Raw genomic sequence first — 10,832 nt, forward strand, 5'->3', positions numbered from 1 at the left:
TAATTCTATGCCATATATACCTATTTGTTCCATTGGGATGTTCAATAAATTGGATGGGATTTTTCTAATTTCTGGCTACAGCAAAATCATTCTTATAATTAAAAAATACATTACTGGGATCAGAGGTGAGACTTACATACAACACAGGAGAACTTTCAAGGCATATGTCTTTTTGTATGTTTAAATAACTTTGACACTGTCCCATTAAAAGAACAATGACATTTCAGATATTTTGCCCCCAATAATAGTGGATGGGTCACTGTTCAACCTTCAGACTTAAAATGAAGCTCTCAAGCTTTGTTTTGCTTTACGAATGTAGGCAGTTCGGTCATGCATATCACACTGGCCCTTCCACTCAGTTACTGTGAGCAGACATGGTACAGAGATATCTGAGGATGAAATATAGGGGAGAGAACATAGTCTTGTAGCGCTGGGAATTGGGAGTCTGGAGTCAGATTCAATACAAGGGTATAACACTGACTTGCTGTGTGACCTTGATTTCTGTACCATTCTGTAAGATGGGGATGATAAAGCTCACAGAGTGGTGTGAGGATCAGTTAATGCTTGCAAAGTGCTCTGAGAACTTCACATGACAAACATTCTATTATTAATTATTATTATTATTAAGCTAACTCTCTTTTCTCAGTGGCGCTCATGAGGATGAGATGAAGCATAAACAGCATTTACAAAGCAACTATATGTGAACAGTGCCCCAGATATTAGAAAGAAAACATTACATTAACAACGGGTCGTTTGCTAGAGTGGATCTTTCCCTTCTTTATCTATATAGTTATTATAGTTGCTGTTTTCTTTCAATATTTTGAAGTTTCCAGACAGCAAACAGAACTGATATTTCCAAGGAACACTTTAGACTGATAAGCCCAAAGTTTAACATACCACAAAAATAACTTTTTTTAAAAGTACTAGTGAGTTATGATTTCCAAACAGAAGCAGAGAGCTGGAATTTACAAGAATTTGGTGCTATTGGTGCAAGGATCTGATTCATTTCTGCCTTGCATCTTGTGCAGACATTTACACCCATGGCAAGTGATTATGAAATGCTGCACAGAGTGCAAGGCACGGGAGAGTCAGGTCCTACATATCATGAAACTGCCTACATTGGAGGAGGCAAGGAGAATGAGAGAGTGGTGGAGAGGTGAACATCTGCATCTGCCATCCCTAGCACAGCCAGCCAGACATGCCGAGCTCCTGCAATGAAGGCATGGGGTTTGTAAGGGTCAGGTTGTTGTTTTTAATTGTATGGTAGGTTAAATAAATGAGTTCATACTGTGGCTGTCACTTGCAGCGTCCCTTTGAAAATTCTGTTCTGTTTGCAAACCTGTGGGTCATGATTGCTCCAGGCACAGCAATTTAGAGCTGGCCTACACACAGTTTTTGTACCACCATATCAGTTTACGGACAGATAGAGTGAAAGTGGTACAATGCCCTAGTGTGGATGCAGCTAAACTAGCTTATTCCTGTGCATTTACTGTTTTAACTGCTGCCGAGGAAGCCTCCAGGAGGAGGAATCCTAAGAAACAGCGCTGGCCCTGTGAAGCATGGTTCCAGTGCAGGCTTGCTATCAGAGATTTGGGGAACAGGGCAGAGAGTCCGAGAATCAGTGCTGGGGCACAGGCTCTTAACCAGGATGCTCCTTCTGAGTTCCTTGAGGGCAGAACTATTAGTTCTGCATTTGGGGGCACACACACTCTCCCCCTCCTTGGATGGAGAGAGATTTGGAGAATGCGCATAGAGTAGTCTTCCTTCCGGAGCTCACCCTGCAGGTATTTCCACAGGAAGGAAAGATTCAGTCCCTAGTTATTTATTTAAATGGTTCCAAGACAATTGCAATGATACTAACCATTCCCGCACAGAAAAAGGAAAAAAACTAAATCTATTTCCTCATTGTCATTTTGCCCTCCCTGGTTGGTGGAAGCCTAGTTTGTTATTGTAGGACTACTCAGTCACCGTTGGTATTCATAACTGCATTCCTTTAAAAAAAAAAAAAGGACGCACCGGTGTGTTTGTGTTGGAAATAAGTAAGTTTGTTGGACCAGTTTCAGAGGTGGTGCAAGCAGGTGCAACCTTATTTAAGTCAACAGAGTTGTGCTCGCAAACATCAAGTCTGAAACTGGCCAGGGCAGTGTACAAATGATATGTATTTTGTCCCTAGACATGTAGATAACTTAATCCCGTTAAAAGTAAAGTAAAATGAAGATGTCAGTTTTAAAGACCAAAACCTACTTTTGATTAGATCACTGAATAAGTATTGGTAACACAATGCAAGGGTAGATTTGACATCACACTGTAAAAGTTAGGGTCACCATCCCAATGTTTGAAAAAGATTCCTGATTTCAGAGGGGGTCAGCTGCATACTGGTGCACCACACGGGTGTACTGAAACATAGGTCAGATGAGTGGCATGTCATTCAATCACAATGCTGCATCGCAGTTGCATAATTATCATCACCACAAAGATCTTTTGTTCCTGTTGCTTAATGATGTTTCATCAACATGTGAGGTCATTTCATTGGGATGTGCTGGTACAATGAAATGAATTTGTCTTGCAGGATAAACTGTTAAAATGGGCAACTCAGGGAGGCACAGCGAGGGAGGCACACTGAACTGCTCTGCAAGCACTGGCTCAGCCCTCTGTACCTTCCTGTGCCTGCGCCTCTCTGTGCAGGACCCCTGCAACTGCAGGCTCTGCAGCTGGTCAGAACCAGCCCTACAAGGAAGGTTGGGAATCCAGTCAACATTCAACAAATTTCAGCAGCATGCAGCAAATCAGAGAGGAAACCTCCCCAGGGCAGGCCAGAAGGTGGAAGAGAATCTGAGCCACTGCAATATTTTATTTAGTAATGTTTAACATTTTCATGTGATTTTCATGCCCATGGGAGGCTTTGTCCTGGCCTCCCTGGAGACTGCAGTCCTCCATTTATCCCCAGATCAGTGACAGCACATACAGAACCAGAGCCCATTTTCCTCACTCCCAGCCATAACTGTGCCTCAACCCTGGGGCGGAAGGATGGGAGAATAATTCAGGCTGCATCCTCATTCAGACGTTGGCCTTCTGCTGGGACTGCCACTTACAACATGAGCCTGAAAAGGCTCCCATCGACTTCAGCGGGAGTTGGATTAAGCACTTTGTGCCATTGTGGTGGAGTTCTTAGTGACGTGGCACATGGATGGGAAATGAACTGAGGCTACTTAGTTAATTGCAGCTATTTGTTATCTATAAGCCCCCCAAAAAGCCTTTAGCTGGTAACAACTTTGGGTCCCTTTTGATCTGGATCTGAATTTGTGACCTACAGGTGACAGGTTTTATGTCCGACTATCTGAGCCATCCCCCTTTCTATAATTATGGTAGGTCACTTTTCATCCCTCCCTCGTAAAAATGAATGTGACACCCCTGCTTTATAATGTGTTTGGTTTTGAGATTTGTTTTGCTTTCCTGTTGTTAGAAACTCAATGGTTATTATTTTCTTGGTGTCCCAAGTAATCACTTAATCTGCTTGTGCCTGTCTGTACCTCTGCCTGGCAGGTTGGTATGTACAGCCTGTTTTGAACAGGGTATTAACAGCACTATTGTATACTGTATACTGAATTGCTAGTTTGGAAGAAAACAGAAACAAAATAAAAGTCACAAGTGCAGCAAGATGCCTGTAGTACTGGTAGCCCATGGGAAAACCAGATATATCCTCTTATTGTCTGAGCCGCTAATAAGAGACCTTAGCAAGTGAACAAGTTACGAAAACAGGTATCCTTCCTTAGAGAGTAATAGGATATTTGCATCTGATGTTTCCTGTAGCATAGCACAGATTGTTTTTGCTGATGGACAAGTGAGAAATATGGCATTTTTACAGAAAGTGGAGGTACTGTTAGAGCATGTCTTATTGTCCTTCTCTGGCAGAATATATTAAATTCATTTTCCATCCATCCCTGTAAATAATTTTCCTATAACTGCTACTATTTCAGATACACTGTAATCTGTCCTCTCCTACGTCAGCTGCATTGTTGTAATCCCCCTCCTCCTATGGCAGGAAAACTGTAATCCTCCTCTTACGTTAGATATGAGCTGCATCTCTGACCTTTTCAATTGCATTCACCCTAAGTCAAAGAGAGACAAAGGCATACACAGAGAGTGAGTACTAATTTCAAGACAGGGATTGTGTGGAATCGGTTGGGAGGGGGATTGTTTTGTTATTTTTGTTTTGTATTTTTAAGATAACTAATGAAAAAAGGTCAGATGTACTTTACCCTGTCAGCAGTCAGCTCCCTTCATTCACGGATTGGTTGAATTGATTCACTACATCTGCAGAACACGAGGAGCTCAGCATAATTTCCTCATGGCATTGAGTCGTGCATCACGCATTACACACACATTTTCAGCACATAGCCTGTGATCTCAGGAGGAGAAAATAACTCTTTAAAAAACAAGTCTCTACAGTCTCACTCACCTAGGACCCAATCCTGCAATCCCATTGGTGTCAATGGCACTACTCATGTAAGTAAGGCATTGCAAGATCAGGCCCATAATTTGTGACTGCAGGACTTTAATAATAATTTTTATTTTTTTGAATATGTATACGTGCATTGCATTACAATTCAAAGGCTTGATCCTGCCCACAGTTACACAGAGGAGTAAAACTACTCATGGGTATAAATGTTAGTATGATCAGACCCGAACTTTCTGAGAAAGCAAAGAATACAGTCATTGTGGTATTGTGATGGGGTATACATACATATGGTGCGCAAGAGGTCACATTGTGAGGAGGATGCTATTTTGTAGAGCAAAATGATGTCTTCTGTGCATTGTGACCTCTCACATGCAATACATGCAAAGTGATGCTGTGAGAAGCAAAATGGCATCCTCTGCATGCTAGGGTGTGGCGGCGACCCCATCTGCTGATGGCATGGGGTTGTGACCCACCATTTGGGAACTGCTGCACAAGGTGCATCTACTGATTGCGGATTTGAGCCGCAAGGTACTACCACCAACCCAGAGACTTGAGCACAAGGGGTTATAGTGAGCTAGTGCTCTGACCATTAGGGGACCCCCCCCCTTCCTCATCACGCAAGCAACTAAATAAAGTTATACACCAATGGGTGATCCAAGAAATATAAAGCTTCTTGCTCTGGCGATTTGGTAACATGTCTGAGACTGCTGTACCGCTACACACTGAAAAGGATACAAAACTGAGTGATTTTTTTTAAAAACAGGTGTTACTTTGGGTGAGGTAGAGGAGGGGGTATGCAGTGTTGTTGTAACAGTGTCAGTCCCAGGATATTAGAGAGAAAAGGGAGATGAGGTAATGTCTTGTTTTGGACCAGCTTCTGTTGGTGAGAGACAAGCTTTCAAGCTTACACAGAGCCTAACTGAAAAAATTGCATTTTACTTCTGAAGTGAGAGACCAGCCTTTTGTACTCCATTTAGCAATGCCCATACCATTGTTCCACAATGGAAATTTCCATGGATCACACAGCCTTGTGCAAACATCAGACAGGCCTTATTTCTTTCATGGGGTCTTCATTTTTCAGGGTACTACAAGTCAGAAGAAGGTTCAAAGTTGGTTCCTAATTTGTTTTTGTCATTGTTGGTAGTCACAGCCTTTTAGATGATCAAAATTATGGTTTTATTACCTTACTGGTTTTGCCCTTTTCCATTTGGCCATTGTAGCTAACCTTACTGTCCCTACTTGGGCCCATAGAAAGAAATGAGTAAGGGCCTAAATTTTCAAAAGTGACTAGTGATTTTGGATGGCCAAGTCTGAGACCACTTTCAGAGGGCAGGTGTCGATGCTTCTGAAAATCAGACCCCTTTAACAAGTCTCAAGTTGAGCCCCTCCAAAATCACTAGTCACTTTTGAAAATGTAAGCCCAGGATACCAGAGTTTGATCCATTGATTCTTTCCCCTCCCCACCAATGGTTGAAATGAAATTGAAATTATATAGCACAGCTTTTGTCTAACAAACCCCAGCTTCATCCTGTCTGATGTCTTATTCTGAGACATCTCAGTTTGTGAGCCAGTCCAGCATCATCCATTGAGAAACTGTATTGGTTAATCTTCAGGACTGCAAATATGAGCCAGAAGGGGGAGCACAGATTGTCTGTTGTGGTCCACACAAAAATAGCGGACCTTGCTTTGTATTTCAATTCAGCAGCAGCAAAGTGAGAGATTTAAAAAAAAGAAATCTCTCACAGAGTGGGGGGGGGGGTTGTTTTGTATTTTGAGGGATATTCCCTCTCAAATTAAGACAATTTAAAGGTAGATCTTTTTTTTTTTTTTTTTCTTTTGGTTTGGGTTGGGGTTTTTTTTGGCCTAACTAGCCTGGTAGCTACCCTTAAGAGGGTTACCTTCCATTATGAAATACCATTAGGTGTGTTACAAAGCAGGTATCCGTGAAAGTTATCTATTTCAGGAGCTTTTTCACTCTTGGTGTCCTTGATGTTATTAATTTAACCAGGTCATTCCTTTAAGAGGTATTCATTTTAAGGGATTTCTCTGATGCACCTGGGTCAGATTTTCAAAGGAGCTCAGTTCACAGCAGCCCCTGTTGAGAACAATGATGAGAACATTAGGAGTTGTTGGCTCCTGAGCTCTTTCGAAACTCTGGCCCCATTTTCAGATGCCTAAATGGAAGATGAACTCAGGAAAATCTGGCTCATAGTTTTTTAACAGACGCAATCTCCCTTGATTAGGGCATTCTGAAAGAAATGCTTTAGTTCAAACAATAATTAATTCAGGGAAGTCCTATGGCCTGTGTTATGCAGGAGGTCAGACTAGAAGATCAAAATGGTGCCTTCTGGCCTTAGAATCTATTCATTTCAGTGGGGCTCTGGTATGCCAAAAGACTTTGTGTTCTGCCTTTCAGAAAGGAAGAGAGAAGCATAAGAAAAAAAAAAAGGTATTGATTCACTTGAGTCTCCAGCACAGAACCACTTCTGGTGAAACTGTGTGTGAGCACATATGTGCATTAGCCTGTAACTGCAGATGGCACTCCTAAATCTCTTTGATGGTAATGAACTGAGATTGAAAGAATTGGTTGTAATACAGCGTGTAATCTGGAAGGCCTGGCCCCGCCCTACAATAAATTCCTCTTGCTTCACTGTTTGCGGCTAAAGAGCAGCCTGACGGCAAAACCTTCCTACAATCTTCTTTTGTTAATGACTATGAGATTCCAGATAAGAAAATCAATACATGTTATGGTGAATTCTTTGACAGCACTAATGTTTATGGTTGTTTGTAATGCGAAGTCAAACTTAACCTGGGAATCAAGACGTTATCACTTGAGCAGTACTGGTAAATAATCTCTTCAGCCAACTGAGCAATTAATTACTTATGATAGCAAGCTGACGCACCACAAGGTATGTGTGCCGCATTTGTTTATGCTAATCGGTGCTTTCCCTCATGGACTCTTTAGCAGGTGTTGGAACATGATGTCATGTAGGGCAGGCTGTGAAACATGTAACTGCAGAACTATTTGGTGTTGTAAATAAAGTAAAGTAGCTCACGAGAGCAGGCTGGATGGGCAACCTCCTATTGCTGCAGGTTTGCATGGTTCAGAAACGGAAGAGCAGCCTACAGGATGTGTGATAGGCAGCCAGAGATTATCTGACAGGCTAGTTCACACCTCAGGCCCGTCATAGGAAGGGCAACAACAGGAGGGTATTCTTTCAAAGATTCTTTGTTAGGATAGGTTCTGCAAACCTGTGTCAGATATTATGTGTTTGCACACTACGTTTGTTTAGCAAATAGAGGGTGCGGTATCTCATCTTGTATGCTCAGTGTGACAGCTACAGCAATTTCCTGCAATATCTTTGAAAAACCTTATTGAATTAACTTAAGTAGCTTTGGAGTCCAGGGTATTAAAAACGCAAAGTGTATGTCTGCGTGTGGGCCTGGCTGGTCAAAGGGCTATTTTAAACAATGCATCAGACAAAAATGAATTAGACCCTTGGTAGAACCTTTGCTGGAGCTGGGGTGATCTCTCGTAAGCTTATTATCATGCATGAATGTTCATTTATTGTTTTAATGTGTTTCCTCTGTAATGTGTTCACCTTAAGAATAAAAGTGCTTGCTTAGAAAGGGCTAGGTGGTCATTTACACCTGTGGGCAATTATAATCTCAGAAGAGAAAGCAAAGTATAGACACAGGGCTGCTTAAGCAGTTTGACTTGCTGGCAAACTCACAGCGTAGGCAGGGAACTGTGGAGCCTGGAAAAATCCCAGACAGGAGAGAGAGAGAGAGAGAGAGAGACATGAATCTCCACCCAAGAAACGGGATGCCTGAGGAGTCAGGAGCTGAGAGTGGGTGTCTTTGCTGGACTATGAGAGGGAAATACAGGTGCACTTGTCCTGAACTGTGACACACATATGCTACAATGGAGTCCACTGGGTAGCTATGTTTTTATTGGCTAGCAGTATCTGGGACCGGATACAGATGGCAGGAGAGCTTGGGTGGTGCTTTTAACTCATATCTTGCAGGAAAGGTCTCCAAAATCATAAAACCATCTATGCTAATTTACTAACCAGGGCAGGCAATGAAGCTGGTGATATACAATGTGGTCAAATGTGCAAAAGAAACATACAGATATATTGTTTTCCCCTTGCCCTTCCAGTTCTAGTGTCCTCTGGTGTCACCCATTTGCTGAAAAATTCTTCAGCTCCTGCTGCTGGGCATGCATGAAGTACTGCTGTTGTCTCTCCAGCAAGAAGAAAAGCCCTGTTGATACCTATGGTACGTAGACTAGGAGGATAGTGAAAATCAGTACTGACAAATTCGGGAGGGGGAGGTGAGGGGAGAGTGTTTTCTCCATATTTCTGTGTGTATGTTTGGTGAACGATGGGAAAATCACATTTTAGTATTGTACAGAAAATGCAGGCATAGGTGCTGGAACTAGGGGTGTTGATACACCCCCTGTCTTGAAGTGGTTTCCATTATATACAGGGTTTACAGTTTGATTCAATGGAGCATAGCACCCCTATTATACAAATTGTTCTAGCACCCTTGAATGCAGGTGCAAGATGCCTTTTGCCTGTTCCTGGCTCTGCTACTGACCTGCTATATGATGTAATTTCTCTTCTCTTTACTTTGGTTTCCCGGTTTATACACATTTTACAATCATTCTGACCTTTCTCACAGGGCTACTATTTGTATAGCACTTTGAGACCCTGGCACACATGTAAGGTATTCCACCATGTGACAGCGTATTCCCCTGCTGTGTAAACGGGCAGAAAGGTACGGCGACTGTTCAGATTTGTCAGGTGGCAGAGACACTGGCAGAAGTTGTTAAAATTGTATTTTACTGTTTGCCCTTAAGCCAGCTCTGCTGCTTGACAAGGACATACTGAAAGAAACATGCAGCTGAACAGGCTTCTGCTTCAGAGGGACTCTCTTCTGGGAACTTTGACTGAACTCTTTACTGTCTGGGTTCCCAACATAGCCCCAGCCAAGGACAAGCTCAGGAAGGTCTAGCTTTACTACTGATCATGCCAGATCTTTCCCTGGGGGCAAATCCTGTCCCCTCCTCCTCAGCTGCCGAAGTCCCTGACAGCGGTGGAACTGGTGTAGTTGCACAATGTGTGAGTCAGAGGCAGAATGCCAGAAGCCCACGCACCCTCTGTGCCAATGAAGCCAGCTGTGCAGCAGGTGATTCTGTGCTACTGGTGGGGGGCGGAAAGGGGGCAGGGGAGAGAGGCAGGGCAGTCATTCCAGAATGACATGGCTCAACCAGCAATTCTTGCCTCCCTTATAAGAGAGAAGCACCACCAAGAGCACAAGCTACATCAGCAGTAGTGGCCAGGCCACAGAGCAGCCTGAGGAACAGGAATCTTCCTCCCCCTCCTCCCTCCCCCCACTACTCCTAGGTAATGGAGATGTGTGTTGACCCCTGTGGTTTCCTTCCTGATCCAGCACATTCTCCTTGAAAACCTTCACAGCAGGTCTTGAGTCATTCAGTAGCCCTGGAACCAGGATAATTGGTGCACATCAGCTCCAGAAAGTAGTTTTGATTAACTGCATTCTGTCTACCTAAGAGTTACCCTGCAGTTTCTAGTGGATATAATATTCTTTCTGACCCAAACACCTGCCTTGTGTTTATGCACACTGTACAACAGCTGCATTGCACTGGTGGGGAACATAGTTCCTCTAACTTGTAACTTGGTTTGGAGGCCTTTGGGATGAAAGGCCATATTGTCAAACCTTGACTATTCAAAAATGCCCCCACTACGTATTAATTGTGCTGAAAATTCCCTTAGTGATCCAGAGTAGGGTGACCCAGCAACATCCCAATTTTATAGGGACAGGCCCAATATTCAGGGCTTTGTCTTACATAGATACCTATTACCCCACACCCCCTGTCCTGATTTTTCATACTTGCTATCTGGTCATCCTAATCCAGAGTCAGTGTCCTTCATTACACTTGGATAATCGAGATCTGACTTTAGGGCAGACAGATTTATTAGCATTTCTTCTGTGACTAGGATGCTCTTTCTAGTTGCTCCTGCGATCTCCATTTTTAGGGTGTATGAACACAGGGCAAAGACAACAGAAACTACAGCATAATTACTTGGTAAACAGGGGCGACAGAGGCCCTGTACTCCTAATACTTTAATCTTCATGAGCTTTTGGCTCCAGTGTGCCATACAGGGAGTTCACCAGAGGTAACTGCAGAAGTTATAAGAAACTGCACACACTGTCATAAATTGTGTGGTTTTGAGCTTTAGCTTCAAAGGCTGGACTGTATTTCTGCTTAAGCAACACCACATAGTCAGTGGGGTCAATGCAGCTGCATTACTGATCCTGAAATAAATATGAAGTGTCTGCAAAA

Source organism: Malaclemys terrapin, chromosome 1 (genome assembly GCF_027887155.1).
Source record: "Malaclemys terrapin pileata isolate rMalTer1 chromosome 1, rMalTer1.hap1, whole genome shotgun sequence".
NCBI classification, from domain to species: domain Eukaryota; kingdom Metazoa; phylum Chordata; order Testudines; family Emydidae; genus Malaclemys; species Malaclemys terrapin.